Here is a 14444-nt window from a genome sequence, read left to right on the forward strand (position 1 = left end):
TGACTTACAGATTATTCACTGTATAAGTGTAACTGATATCGCTGTGGAGTTGGTATACCAAACTTTCAACTCCAACTGCACTATTTTTATACTGTTGGGACTCCAACTTCAAACTCCTACGGGATTAGTCTTTGATTTTTTTCCTTCTGAATATAAAGTATTGGTAAATGTAACTTATATTTACCAGTACTTTAGATCCAGACTTAGGAAGAATATATATATATATATATATATATAATATGTGTGTGTGTAGTTTAAGTATAAAATGATAAATTTACCATATATTATAATGTAAGTTTTTTATTTTGAAGCTGGAGTTGGTGCATTTTTACTGATCCCAACTCTACCAAAATTGCTTCCGACTCCACGACTTCAACTCCATAGCCCTGTTAACTGACACACAAATTTTATTCAAAAATTTCAAACCCTTTCAGATTTGTTTCCAGTTTGACAGTACACCTCAGTATTTCTTTTTTCCCTCACTGATCACAAGGTCACCGAAACAGCTGTTCTATGATAATTATTCAAACTCCCAAGCTGCAGGGCTGAAAACAGTTGAAAAATTCTAGGGGTCAGCAACGCTTATGTCTGAATCGTTAGTAAGTGCATACGACAAAGTGCTGATTTATTAAAAATTAATCCAGCTAAGAGGCAGGTGACCTGTCTGGTCTAAGGGAAAGTGCTCAAGAGCTCACTTGTGTAAAAACCCTGGGTATTATGTGTATTGGAGAGTAATGTCGCTAGCTAAGAGAATGTGGAATGTTAACGTGTCCATTAGTATGAATTTGATAGAGGTCGAATGTTACTTTACTTTGGGAATCTGTATGCTCTCTGGCTACACAGGCTCCATAATTCTTTAGATGTGTTCATTTGAGTGAAATAGAGGCTCTCCCTTCGGTAAATGGGTATTGTGTAAGTGTTAATTGCATGGCAATGGCCTGTTCCATTATGTAGAAGAAGAAGTTCAATTAAAATATATGTTGAGTGAATTGGCTGAACACACATATTGGACTTATGGTTGAACATTTTTTTTTCCAGCTTCCATTTATTAAAAAAAAAAATATATATATATATATATATATTTCCAAATAATTATATATATATATAGGACCCAGTGCATCAACAATCCCTCCTCTTACATTTTGACATTAACACCATTTGACTAGATCAAGTGCAGTATAACCCATAATAAATATGCACCACTCAAAAAAAATAAATAAAACAACCTCCTGCCTCTCTCTCCCCCCCCCCCCCCCCCAATGGAACACCCTAGACCCATCTATCCGCCTCACTACATTGCTTTAATTCATTACTGCTTTCTTCTGTGTTACTTGGAGGCCAATGGTAGCCTATAGCACAGCGGTTTGCTTGGTTTTTACTTGGATTTTTCCCATGCTAATTTCGCTATCCTTTTAGTAAGGGGTTTTAGTATGGGAAAGAACTGCAGTAATCTACAGTGCTAGAGGATAGCTTGGTCAGCATGCAGATGTATGCAAATCAGCAGACGAGGGAACCACTTTCGACTCTGCACAGTTATTTCCCTCCTAACACAGAATGCAACCAGTCAGGAGGCAGCTTTTAATCCTTTGGGGTACAGACAATAATCCACTGGCCATGGAGGCAGCAGCAGATCTGTCATGTTAAATTCTATTCAAATTGGGAAAGGGCGGCTGTGCCATTTCTGCCTTGAGCTGGCGGCATTCCTTTCTCCATCGGTTTACTACTTCAAATCCTGTGGCAAGTCACTTAACCCTCCAATGCCTCAGGTACAATTATAAGCCCCCCAAGACAGGAAGTACCTAGAGTACCCAAATACAACTCACCTTGAGCTACTACTGAAAAAGGTGTGTGCAAAATCAAATCCATAAATAAATAAATAGCCATTCTATTAGTACGTTTTTTATGATTAGCATGGATTTTTTTTAACACAGTGCTGATTTGCATTTCATTAATTTATTACGTACCATAATAAGCTAATTTCCTAGTACAGATGTTAAAATTCACAATAAGTTTTGAATGCAGAGTTTTAACTATGGCTTTATTGCATTGTCACCTTGGTAAGTGTATGAGTTCTTTCCTCATGGCTTGGACGCCATTCTGTTGCAGGCCTTTAAAAGACAGAAACCTACCCCTCTTTCAGGATGCTTTACATTTCTCTGGAAATTAATATGACTGGTTTTGTTGGCTTTTCTGTTAAGCCATTTTATTAATGATGGATGGGGGGAGGGGGAGTGGAGTGAGGAAGGGTCCTAGAGGAGTCATAGCAACAATGTCTCAATTGGACCTAGTTTGGCTTCTTACAGCTAGTTCAGTGTGCCTTCCTTGAAGGCATCTCAGAAGTTGAAGGCCTGATAAGTGCATTTGAGGTAGAGAGGCTGAACTGGTTTAATTAGGGCCTTCCTTGCAGTGTAAGTATCAATGACCAACTTTCTTACCGTTGAAGAAACTGTTTCTTCTTGAGGTGTGGAGAGGTCTGTGGCTATAACACTGGACTGTGATTTGGGAGGAGTCCTCTGGCAAGAGATTCACCACTGTCATAGTCACCTCAGGCCTGATTTATGAAGGCTTTTTTTTCCTTGTCTTTACAGGGACAAAGCATAGTAAATTGGGCCCTTTTTCTTGTGCATTTGGAATCCAGTTTCAGAAAATGGCATTTTGTCCTAGTCTCACTTTCTTGGTCAAATAATTTTCTTCTTATCTTTATTTTGTTAAAAAAAAAAATTTCAACTCGCCTAAAAATTAATCTTCTGCATTTCCTGGGTACTTAATGACATCTTCCTCTGAAGGTTGTTTTGGAAAATGTGAAATGATAAAGTAAACTTTAGAAAGCTGATGAATCTGGGTCTGTTTTGGACAGGACACACCACAGATGTGGTACTGCCAGGATCAAGAAGGTGGGAGATGAAGAAATGGCCTCTATGGAAGACCTTACTGGCCAAACATAGCACTATGAGTGTTTCTCCAGTCCTTCAAGCTGTTCTGCTATAGCAATTGGGGAGGAAGAAAGCTTGAAGATAGAGAGTGAAATTACAGGGAGGGGGGGGGGGGGGGTTGACAACCCTAACTAATATTTCAGTGCTGTTGACTCTAAACTTGGTCAGACAGATCCTAACTTGTAATTTACCTTATATTGGTTTAGTTAAACATAGAAACATGATGGCAGATAAGGGCCAAATGGCCCATCCGGTCTGCCCATACTCAGTAACCACTAGCTCCTCCTTTTCCTGAGAGATCCGACATCCTTGTTCCACACTTTCTTAAAATCTGACACAGTCTGTGTCTCCACTACCTCCACCGGGAGGCCATTCTACGCATCCACCACCCTTTCCGTGAAAGAGTATTTTCTTAGATTCTTCCTAAGTTTATTTCCTCTTAACTTCATCCTATGCCCTCTCATTCCAGAGTTTTCCTTATTTGAAAAGGCTCACCTCCTGTACATTAATACCACTAAGATATTTAAACGTCTTTATCAGTCTGCCCGCCTTACTTCTTGAGAATTCTTGTTGGATTCCTCTAGTGTGGTCATACCAGTTTGAGTTATGGGTTAGGCCAGCTAAAATGTCCTGGAGAGGAGTTCTCATTTGAAGGGTTTAACTGTGGGGTCTCAGTTTTTGGGGCCAATGTGGAACTTTTGAGACTGCCGAAACCAGAGGAGAGAACAAGTTAAGCATTGGGAATGAAGGGTACAGGTTTGATTTCATAAGAGAAGAACATAGTTTCCAAATAACTTAGTAGCTTATGTGTGCTGGTGTTTTTTTAACAAACTGAGTAGAAAATTCATCGAGGATGTGAGGTGACTGGAAAGTTTATTTACTCTGTGGAAAGAAAGGACTGTTTGGCCTCTAATAATTGTAAGCTGTTTGAGGCAAGGACTGTATTACTTCATTGGTAGTGCAGGCTCTGTGTTGGCTCCCGGAACTGTATAAATAATAATTTTGCCAGGCATCCTTAGTGTGACCATCTGGGTAAACAAAAGAAAATTAAATACAAAAAAATATGCATTGTACTGGTTGGGAAGCGATTTCTAAAGTCTTGTTTACCTAGATTTGAACTGTGGCTTGGAGAGCTCTGTATGTGATGAGTTGTTTGTTAAACCACATTATGCTTAGATGGAATGACACGGGGACATATTTCTATGTGGGTATAGATATGTGTACACAGTAACGTCGTAAATGAGGTTAGATAAAGACCAGAATAATATATCCAGCCTACTCTGACCTCATGTGCACTTTTCTTTAAATTAGTCACCTTATTTTCTAACTTCTCTTAGTCTCTTACCTATCTATATGTTCCATTTTGCTTATACCCGTCACTATCAATTAAAATGTTCTATTACGTATTGTGTTAACATTGTAAGCACTATACTATGCCATAGTTTGTATTGTTATTTGAATATTTTTACTGCTGTAATTGCCTATTGTTCGTTTAATTTATTCTTACTGTATACCGCCTTGAGTAAATTCCTTTAAAAAGGCGGTAAATAAATCCTAATAAATAAATAATCAGCAGTGTTGTGTCCACTTTGGGTATATGGGCATACAGATTCCCATATTGAACCCAATACTCCCTCACCCACTTCTTCTTTTCTCTCTCTCCCTCATAAAATATGTGCAATCATTCATTTACATATTCTAGTACATAAGTATTGCCATACCGGGAAAGACCAAAGGTCCATCAAGCCCAGCATCCTGTTTCCAACAGTGGCCAATCCAGATCACAAATACCTGGCAAGATCCCCAAAATGTACAAAACATTTTATACTGCTTATCCCAGAAATAGTGGGTTTTCCCCAAGTCCATTTAATAACGGTCTGTGGACTTTTCCTTTAGGAAGCCATCCAAACCTTTTTTAAACTCCGCTAAGCTAACCGCCTTTACCACATTCTCTGGCAACGAATTCCAGAGTTTAATTACATGTTGAATGAAGAAAAAGTTTCTCCGATTCGTTTTAAATTTACTACATTGTAGCTTCATTGCATACCCCCTAGTCCTAGTATTTTTGGAAAGTGTGAACAGACGCTTGACATCTACCCATTCAACTCCACTCATTATTTTATAGACCTCTATCATATCTCCCCTCAGTTGCCTTTTCTCCAAGCTGAAGAGCCCTAGCCGGTTTAGCCTTTCCTCATAGGGAAGTCGTCCCATCCCCTTTATCATTTTCGTCGCTCTTCTCTGCATCTTTTCTAATTCCACTATATCTTTTTTGAGATACGGCGACCAGAATGGAACACAATATTCGAGGTGCGGTCGCACCATGGAGCGATACAAAGGCATTATAACATGCTCATTTTTGTTTTCCCTTCCTTTCCTAATAATACCTAACATTCTATTTGCTTTCTTAGCCGCAGCAGCACATTGAGCAGACGGTTTCAACGTATCATCAACTACGACACCTAGATCCCTTTCTTGGTCCGTGACTCCTAACGTGGAACCTTGCATGACGTAGCTATAATTCGGGTTCCTCTTTCCCACATGCATCACTTTGCACTTGCTCACATTAAACGTCATCAGCCATTTAGATGCCCAGTCTCCCAGTCTCGTAAGGTCCTCTTGTAATTTTTCACAATCCTCCCGCGATTTAACAACTTTGAATAACTTTGTGTCATCAGCAAATTTAATTACCGCACTAGTTACTCCCATTTCTAGGTCATTTATAAATATGTTAAAAAGCAGTGGTCCCAGCACAGAGCCCTGAGGAACCCCACTAACTACCCTTCTCCATTGAGAATACTGACCATTTAATCCTACTCTCTGTTTTCTATCTTTCAACCAGTTTTTAATCCACAATAGAACACTACCTCCTATCCCATGACTCTCCAATTTCCTCTGGAGTCTTTCATGAGGTACTTTGTCAAACGCCTTCTGAAAATCCAGGTACACAGTATCAACCGGCTTACCTTTATCCACATGTTTGTTCACCCCTTCAAACAAATGTAGTATTGTCATCTCTTGCTCATGCTGCTCTGACCTGAGGAAGAAGGTTGTTAACCCAGTCCTTGGGACACACCCCAGCCCAAATCCCTTTCAAAATGTTCCATCTCTTCTCTGCCATCCTGATCTATTTTTTCATTTTTTAAAAATAAAAACCTCCCACTTATTTGACAGCCTGACCCTTAGCGAGACTACTGTAAAGGGCTCAGGCAATGCCATTTTTGAAGAGAACTGTTGGGGTAGGAGTGCCAAGGAATTGCTCCCGCGCCCACGAGACTTGGGGATAAGTGGTATGCACCAGGGGGTTATAGGGGTTTGGAGGAGTTGCTTCCTTATTTTAAAAACAGTTCAGAAGTGGGGGGGGGGGGGGGGGAAGCTGGGCTACAACAGCTGTAGGATTGAGGTTGGGGGCTCACTTTTCTAAATGGAAAATTAGAGAGTTGCACGGGGACAGAAATCTTTACCCATCCCCGCCCGTCCCTGCTGGAATCTTACCTGTCCCTACCCGTCTCCACTGGAATCTTACCCATCCCCACAAACATTTTACCCATCCCCGCCCGTCCCTGCTGGAATCTTACCTGTCCCTACCCGTCTCCACTGGAATCTTACCCATCCCCGCCCGTCCCTGCTGGAATTTAACCCGTCCCCACCCATCCCCGTAAGAATTTAATGGTACATAAAAGAAAATTCGGGTCAGCTTCCTCAGTCTCTCTCTGGATTTGAGCCACAGCACTGTAGGCAAGGAACAAATGGAAGTTGAAACTTGGAACACTCTGGTGTGCATATGTAAGATTTGTCTGATTTACTAGCGCTGTGTGCTGAGAGGTCATCACATGCACATGCCAGTAGGTCAGGTGACATTTGATGCTCATGCCTGTGTCAGAGCTGAGGTCTGCACATCAGGCCGGGAGCAAAGAGGATTAATTGTAATAGTAAGTGACGGCAAATAAAGACCTGAATGGGTCCATCCAGTCTGCCCAATAGTCACACTCATTATCAATTCATGATTAAATCGAGTGTGATATTATATACTTGATTATGGTCTTTCTTTGGTGTTTCTGGGACATAGACCATAGAAGTCTATCCAGCCCTATCCTTATGTTCCAACTGCTGGAGTTGCTGTTGAAGCCCACTCCAGACTATTCGTCTTCTCATTTGATGGACACAGACTGTAAAAGTCTGTCCAGCACTGTCCACATGTTCCATCCACTGAAGTTGCTGTCTAAGCCCTTTCCAGCCCATCCTAAACCAGATTGCCATGTGTGAGACCCAGACCATACAAGTCTGCTCGGTATCAGCCCTCGTTCATCACAGCCAGAGTCGCCATCTAAGTGTCACTTGACACATCCACATACATGCAGCCATTTAAGGTTAGGCTTTACATAACTTCCATTTTCTGATTAGAGATCCTCTCTGTGTTCATCCCATTCCTTTTTGAATTCCGTCATCATTTGTGTCTCTACCACCTCCTTAATGGAAAACTCTCCACATTTGTGCTGTTAAAGCAAGAAGGAGGAGGAGGAGACAGCACTCAAAGAACTTGGTACTCGGTAGATGAGAGGCTGGTGCAGGTGCAGCTTAAACTTCCACAGGAACCCCACAGAACTGCTTCCGTCCCCGCGGGAACCCAACAGAGCTGCTTCTGTCCTAACTGCTTCCGTCCCCGCGGGAACCCAACAGAGCGGCTTCCATCCCCGCGGGAACCACGCAGAACTGCTTCCGACCCCGCGGGAACCCAACAGAGCTGCTTCCGTCCCTGCGGGAGCCCCGCAGGATTCCCGCCAACCCCATCCATTCCTGTGCATCTCTCTAATGGATATCTAAACATTTACAGGCCTTTTGAAAGATAATGGACTGGAGTTGAGAGACACTGTTTTTGCATTGTTGCAGCCATGAGTATGCATTATTTATTTGTTGGGATTTGTTAACCGCTTTTATGAAGAGATTCACCCAAGGCAGTGTACAGCAGGTATAGTTTAACGTAAAACATATAATTTTTTAAACAGCATATCAGTAGTAAAATGACCTATTGCAAGCATAAACTTAGTCAGTGAGTAAACTTGGAACTGGCAAATCGAAACCTAGTAATAGGGGTAACATGAAGCAGTATCAGAAATATTTATTTATTTTTATGTATTTATTTGTTGCATTTGTATCCCACATTTTCCCACCTATTTGTGGCTTACATAGCACTGTGCTGGCGATCGCCAGTTCCGGTATGACAAATACATAGTGATATCATGGTAGAGATCATGTGTGACAGACACATTATGGAATCGGAAAGGAGGAAGAATTATGTTATGTCCATTTTGAGTATTAGATTCGTTGTGTTGCAGGGTTCAGACATTTAAATTGGATCGTTCGGATATGCCTTTTTGAATACACATTTAACAGCACTAGAGAACAATGAAAAATATCAGCAGAAATACTAATGATACCATAATAGGCAGCAGGGAAGAACATTGAAATAATATTAATATGATACTGAGAAGAGCAAAAATATTTCCTGCTGGATTCTCTAAACCCAGGTATCTCTTGTAGTAATTGTTGCACAAATGCATTTCTTTAGTGCAGGCGGCTCATTTGTACTCGAGGCAGTGGAGAGTGAAGAGACTTGTCCAAGGTAACAAGGAGCATCGGTAAAGGACGTAAGAGTGGAACACTGGCTTCTCCGGGTTTTTAGCCTCCTGCTGTAACCACCAAACTATTCCTGTACTCCATCGCAGAGGATAAGGTCAGCAACCATCGAAGGATGTAAAAAGGAAGCTCCTGCTCTAAAGAATCTCTGGATCTGAGTGAAACACTATGAGAAGAAATCGAGGGACAGTAAGGAGAGAGAGCTGTAGGGAGACAGACACCCTGTGGGCACTGGGTCAGGGGTAAAGGAAAAGTAAGCCACAGATCTCAACCTGCTGGGTCCGATCAGAGTTCCATATTGCTCAGCATCCTGTTTGTGACAGTGGCCCGCCCAGATCATTGGGAAGTACCCAGCAGATCAGAATCCCTTTTGGTTCACTCTTAAAGATAAGCAATGGTTTTCTCTAAGTCTACCTGGCTAATGCTTCCCCTACTTTCCCTTCAGACGTTTCTTCAAACCCCTTTTAAACCCAACTATGCTACAAATTTTCACCACGTCCTCTGGCAACCAATTATACAGTTTTGATTTTGCGTTGAGTGACAGGAATACTTTCTCCAGTTTGCTTTAAATCTGCTACTGGCGTCTGGAGTCTCCCATAGTCTTAATATTAATTGAAAGAATAAATAACGTCTCCTGTTTGATCGTTCCACTCCTCTTATGATTTTTACATACCGCCAGCAATACTCTGGCATTCTCTTAGCTAGTGGGGAGAGTGGGGTGGTGGTGCAGTGATGCAATCTGTAGACTGTTCTGTTATGTGGTTTTTAGTACTATGGCCCATCAACTCTCTGCTTCCCTTCTTCGGCCTCTCTCTCTCACCTCTCCGGAGTTTGTCCAGGTCGCTGAGTTGAAACCTTTCAGTTTCTTCACTAATTAGGACCTCTCGGTGTTCAGACTCGCCTCTATTCATTCTCCCCCCCCCCCCCTTCTGTAAGAGTGATTTGGAGGGACGAATGCCAAAGACTTTTTTTTATTATTATTATTCCTAGGCAGGTTTGAAAGGTCAGATCCTGAGAAATCCTGAAAAATTAATGGAGTCTCAATAGGTCCCTTTACCCTCGCTGCTAACCTCTACTCCAGCAGCCCCATGGAGGGTCGGGCATGAAAAGCAAGCAGCAGAATAGCAGCTCAGCAGCTGGGCTTTTGTATGCTAATATGACCTAAAACAGCGTGGGAAGCTAGTGGGCCATTGTTGCTGGAGACGGTGAAATTTCAAACAGGCTCATCCCCCTTGCCTCCCACCAAGCTCTTGAAATATGCCGGGTGGTTATTGGAAAATGTCAGAGCAGACTCTTCCGCATACTCCTGGCTGTTTTTCTGGTAGCAAAATAATCTAATCAGAAGAGTGGTAAATAATTAAAAGGACAGGGCTCCAAGGACTTTTTAAGCAGGAGAGGCATTTGCACATTTTGCCAATTATAGTTTTGTATTTTTTTTTCTCTTCTGGTCTTTAAAATATTCTGCAATTCTTGTACCCTCTTCAGGATGATTCTGAACTCATAAGGCTTAGGGGCCCTTTTTACTAAGCTGCAATTAAGAAGTGTCCTGCGATTGTTTAGATGTGTAAAATAGGCATGCACTGGGCTATTTTTTTTACTGTGGCTGGGGAAAAAAAGTCGTTGTCTTTTTTTTTTTTTTTTTAAGTGGGGCAGTAAATGGTCGTGCACAAAAATTAAAACTAGCGCGTAGCTTTTTACTGCCTGAGCCCTTACCGCCATCCATTGACCTAGCAATAAGGGCTCATGCGCTACTCGTCTGGTAATCATGCAGCATGCGCCAATGTGGCCTCGCTGCTGATTACCGCTGGGAATGCCCCCCCCCCCCCCCAAGGTAGAAAATAGAAAAATATTTTCCACCACAGGAAACAGCATGCGCAAACTTTGAAATTACCACTGGGTGCCTGCTCTACCCTGACGGTAGTGTCGATTTGGCACGTGGTACCCGTCAAAATGTTCAAAAAGACCACCTTGTTGAGCAGTCTGGATCTTTATCTGCTATCATTTACTGTGCTGCATCAGTCTGATAGCCCATGAATTCATAAAAACATAAGAATAGCCATACTGGGTCAGACCAATGGTCCATGTAACCCAGAATCCTGCTTCCAACAGCCGGGTCACAAATACCAAAGAGTCGCCAAATGACACAACAAAACTTAAGTACGTAATGGACATAACTCAACTCTTCCGTTGTACAATTCCCTAATCGTGGCTGTGCCACTCGAACTTTATCTTACCACAACATCACTTTGTATTTGTTCTCACCGGAGTCAGCAAACACCTCTCCGGTACCATGTAAGCCACATTGAGCCTACAAATAGGTGGGAAAACAGGGGATACAAATGTAACAAATAAATAAAATAAATAATTCTGTGTTAGATCTGAATATGGTAGTGAAACCTTGCTTAAAAGGTAAATATGAGGTAAGTGTCTTTAAAAAATAACAAAGAGAAACCAGATCCACCACCAGTTTTGGGCACTCTTTGGTAAGTGTCTCACCGGTTCAATGAATGTCACAAGACCACTATGTGTTGTTAATATACATAGGTTTAGTGAACTTGGTAATCCACATTCATAATAAAATATCTTAAGTAGAGGAGTATGGTAACCGTGTTAGTCCACTCTTAAGGTTATCAATAGAAATCAAACAAAATAAAACATGGAAAAGAAAATAAGATGATACCTTTTTTATTGGACATAACTTAATACATTTCTTGATTAGCTTTCGAAGGTTGCCCTTCTTCGTCAGATCGGAAATAAGCAAATGTGCTAGCTGACAGTGTATATAACTGAAAACATTCAAGCATTACTATGACAGTCTGACAGGGTGGGAGGATGGGGGTGGGTCGGAGGTATGCATGGGGACATCAAAGCATATCATTGATATTCTAACAGGATGGGTGTGGATAGGTGAGGGGTGGGGTGATCAACAGAGACATACAGCTTTATGGTTTATAATGGGCTAGGAACCCCAGAACCTTGTTAAATAAGCACATTTGCTTATTTCCGATCTGACGAAGAAGGGCAACCTTTGAAAGCTAATCAAGAAATGTATTAAGTTATGTCCAATAAAAAAGGTATCATCTTATTTTCTTTTCCATGTTTTATTTTGTTTGATTTCTATTGATAATAATAAAACATGAAAGCAGTTTACAGTCGAAATAAGTGAAATTTCCTAATAGATACTGGAACAGAAAAAAGATTGATTTGTGTGCTCATTCCTCAGCAGCCCAGATGAGGAGGGATTTTCTCTTGACTGGCCTGCATAATGGTAGTTCTCCGAGGACAAGCAGGCTGCTTGTTCTCACTGATGGGTGACGTCCACGGCAGCCCCTCCAATCGGAAACTTCACTAGCAAAGTCCTTTGCTAGCCCTCGCGCGCCCGCGCGCACCGCGCATGCGCGGCCGTCTTCCCGCCCGAAACCGGCTCGAGCCGGCCAGTCTTCTTTGTCCGCACTCGGTACGGTCGTGTTTTCGCCGTGTCGAGCCCCGGAAAGTCGACCTCGCGCGTCCAATTTGTTTTGAACGTGTTTTTTTCCTTCGGGAAAGCTTTGTCCTAGTCGGGAAGTGCTCCGGAACCCCCCCGCCGGGTTCGTGTAAATCCTCCCCGTACTTCCAGCTTTTTTGCCCCGGTAAGTTTTCTTTCGTCGTCGGGGTAGGCCTCTTTTCGGCCTCGGTCGAGATTTTTTCTCCCTCTAAATTTGGTGCTTCAAATTTCGCCATTTCGGCTTTTGATTTCGCCGGCGTGATTTTTCCGCCCATGACATCGAAGCCTTCCAGCGGCTTCAAGAAGTGCACCCAGTGCGCCCGGGTTATCTCGCTCACTGATCGACACTCGTCGTGTCTTCAGTGTCTGGGGGCCGAGCACCGCCCTCAGAACTGCAGTCTGTGTTCCCTGCTTCAAAGGCGGACTCAGGTAGCGAGACTAGCCCAGTGGAACGTGTTGTTCTCGGGCTCTTCGTCGGCATCGGCACCGGGATCTTCGAGTGCATCGACGTCGTCAGCGTCCAGACCTTCTTCCTCGGCCGCCCCTGCATCGAGTGCATCGAGGCATCGGGCCTCTGCATCGGCGCCGAGACATCGGATAGCTGCATCGACGTCGGTGGTACCAGGACCTCGTCTGCTGATGTCGTCGGACGGTGGTGCATCGGGTGGAGTGCAGGTGAGGGCTGTCCATTCCCCTGCTGGTGGCGGTGAGCCCTCGGGTGGGTCTCCGCCTACCCTGAGGGCTCCTGCGGTACAGCCCCCCCGAGATCGACCTTCTTCAGTCTCGGCCCCGAGGAAGCGACGGATGGATTCGACGTCCTCCTCGTCGGTGCCGGGGAGCTCCGGTGACATTCTTCGGAAGAAATCGAAGAAGCATCGACACCGGTCTCCTCCCCGTGTCGGCACCGAGAGCTCTGGGTCGCCGAGGGATTCGGCACCCAGCAGGCATCGGCACCGAGAGGACCGCTCACCCTCTGTTCAGGAGGTGTCGATGCGCTCCGCTCTGGACAGCCCGGAACAGCCTCCACGCCCGGAACCGGTACTGACGTCGACGCCTGCATCGACCTCTCATCCCTTTCTCTGCAGCCGCTCTAAACGAGAGCCTCCGGGCCGTTCTCTCAGAGATTCTGGGAGAGCTGTTGCGCCCTACCCCTCCGGTACCGGCGGTGCTTGCGCCACCGGTACCGTCGAGCGTGGCGCCGGCTGGCCCATCGCCCAGGTTGAGGTCCCCGACGTCGGTACCGCGTGCGGTACCGACCGCGGCCACCTCCCAGGAAGGCTCCCCGACTACGTCGGCGGAGGGAGCTTCGCCGATGCGGGCGAGGGAGTCTACCTCTCGACGCCCCCATCGTGGACGGGGTTCCACGGAGTCGAGCAGGGCGAGGTTGCAGACACAGGTCCGTGAACTTGTGTCTGACACCGAGGGTGAGGCCTCGTGGGAGGAAGAGGAAGATCCCAGATATTTCTCTGACGAGGAGTCTGAGGGTCTTCCGTCTGATCCCACTCCCTCTCCTGAGAGACAGCTTTCTCCTCCCGAGAGTCTGTCTTTTGCCTCCTTTGTCCGGGAGATGTCTACGGCCATCCCCTTCCCGGTGGTTGTGGAGGACGAGCCCAGGGCTGAAATGTTTGAGCTCCTGGACTATCCTTCTCCACCTAAGGAAGCGTCCACTGTTCCCTTGCACCATGTCCTGAAGAAGACATTGCTTGCGAACTGGACCAAGCCATTAACTAATCCCCACATTCCCAAGAAGATCGAGTCCCAGTACCGGATCCATGGGGACCCAGAGCTGATGCGCACTCAGTTGCCTCATGACTCTGGAGTTGTGGATTTGGCCCTAAAGAAGGCTAAGAGTTCTAGGGAACATGCTTCGGCGCCCCCGGGCAAGGACGCTAGAACCTTAGACTCCTTTGGGAGGAAGGCCTACCATTCCTCTATGCTCGTGTCCAAGATCCAGTCTTACCAGCTCTACACGAGCATACACATGCGGAATAATGTGCGGCAGTTGGCGGGCTTGGTTGATGCTCTTCCCCCTGAGCAAGCCAAGCCTTTTCAGGAGGTGGTCAGGCAGCTGAAGGCGTGCAGAAAATTCCTGGCCAGAGGAGTTTATGACACTTTTGATGTTGCGTCCCAGGGCCGCTGCTCAAGGTGTGGTGATGCGCAGGCTCTCATGGCTGCGTGCCGCCGACCTGGAGAATAGAATCCAGCAGCGGATTGCGGACTCGCCTTGCCGTGCGGATAACATTTTTGGCGAAAAAGTCGAGCAGGTGGTAGAGTCTCTCCACCAGCGGGACACCGCATTCGACAAGTTCGCCCGCCGGCAGCCTTCAGCTTCTACCTCTACAGGTAGACGATTTTTCGGGGGAAGGAAGACTGTTCCCTATACTTCTGGC

The 14444-nt window shown here is 44.7% G+C and overlaps 1 protein-coding gene across 3 annotated transcripts in view; it reads left to right on the forward strand.

Moving 5' to 3' along the window:
• Nucleotides 1-14444, forward strand: part of MSI2 (musashi RNA binding protein 2) — a 621300-nt gene that overhangs the window by 234797 nt on the left and 372059 nt on the right. The gene's annotated exons all lie outside the window — the stretch shown is intronic.

This window comes from Microcaecilia unicolor, chromosome 13, assembly GCF_901765095.1.
Source record: "Microcaecilia unicolor chromosome 13, aMicUni1.1, whole genome shotgun sequence".
In the NCBI taxonomy this organism is placed as follows: domain Eukaryota; kingdom Metazoa; phylum Chordata; class Amphibia; order Gymnophiona; family Siphonopidae; genus Microcaecilia; species Microcaecilia unicolor.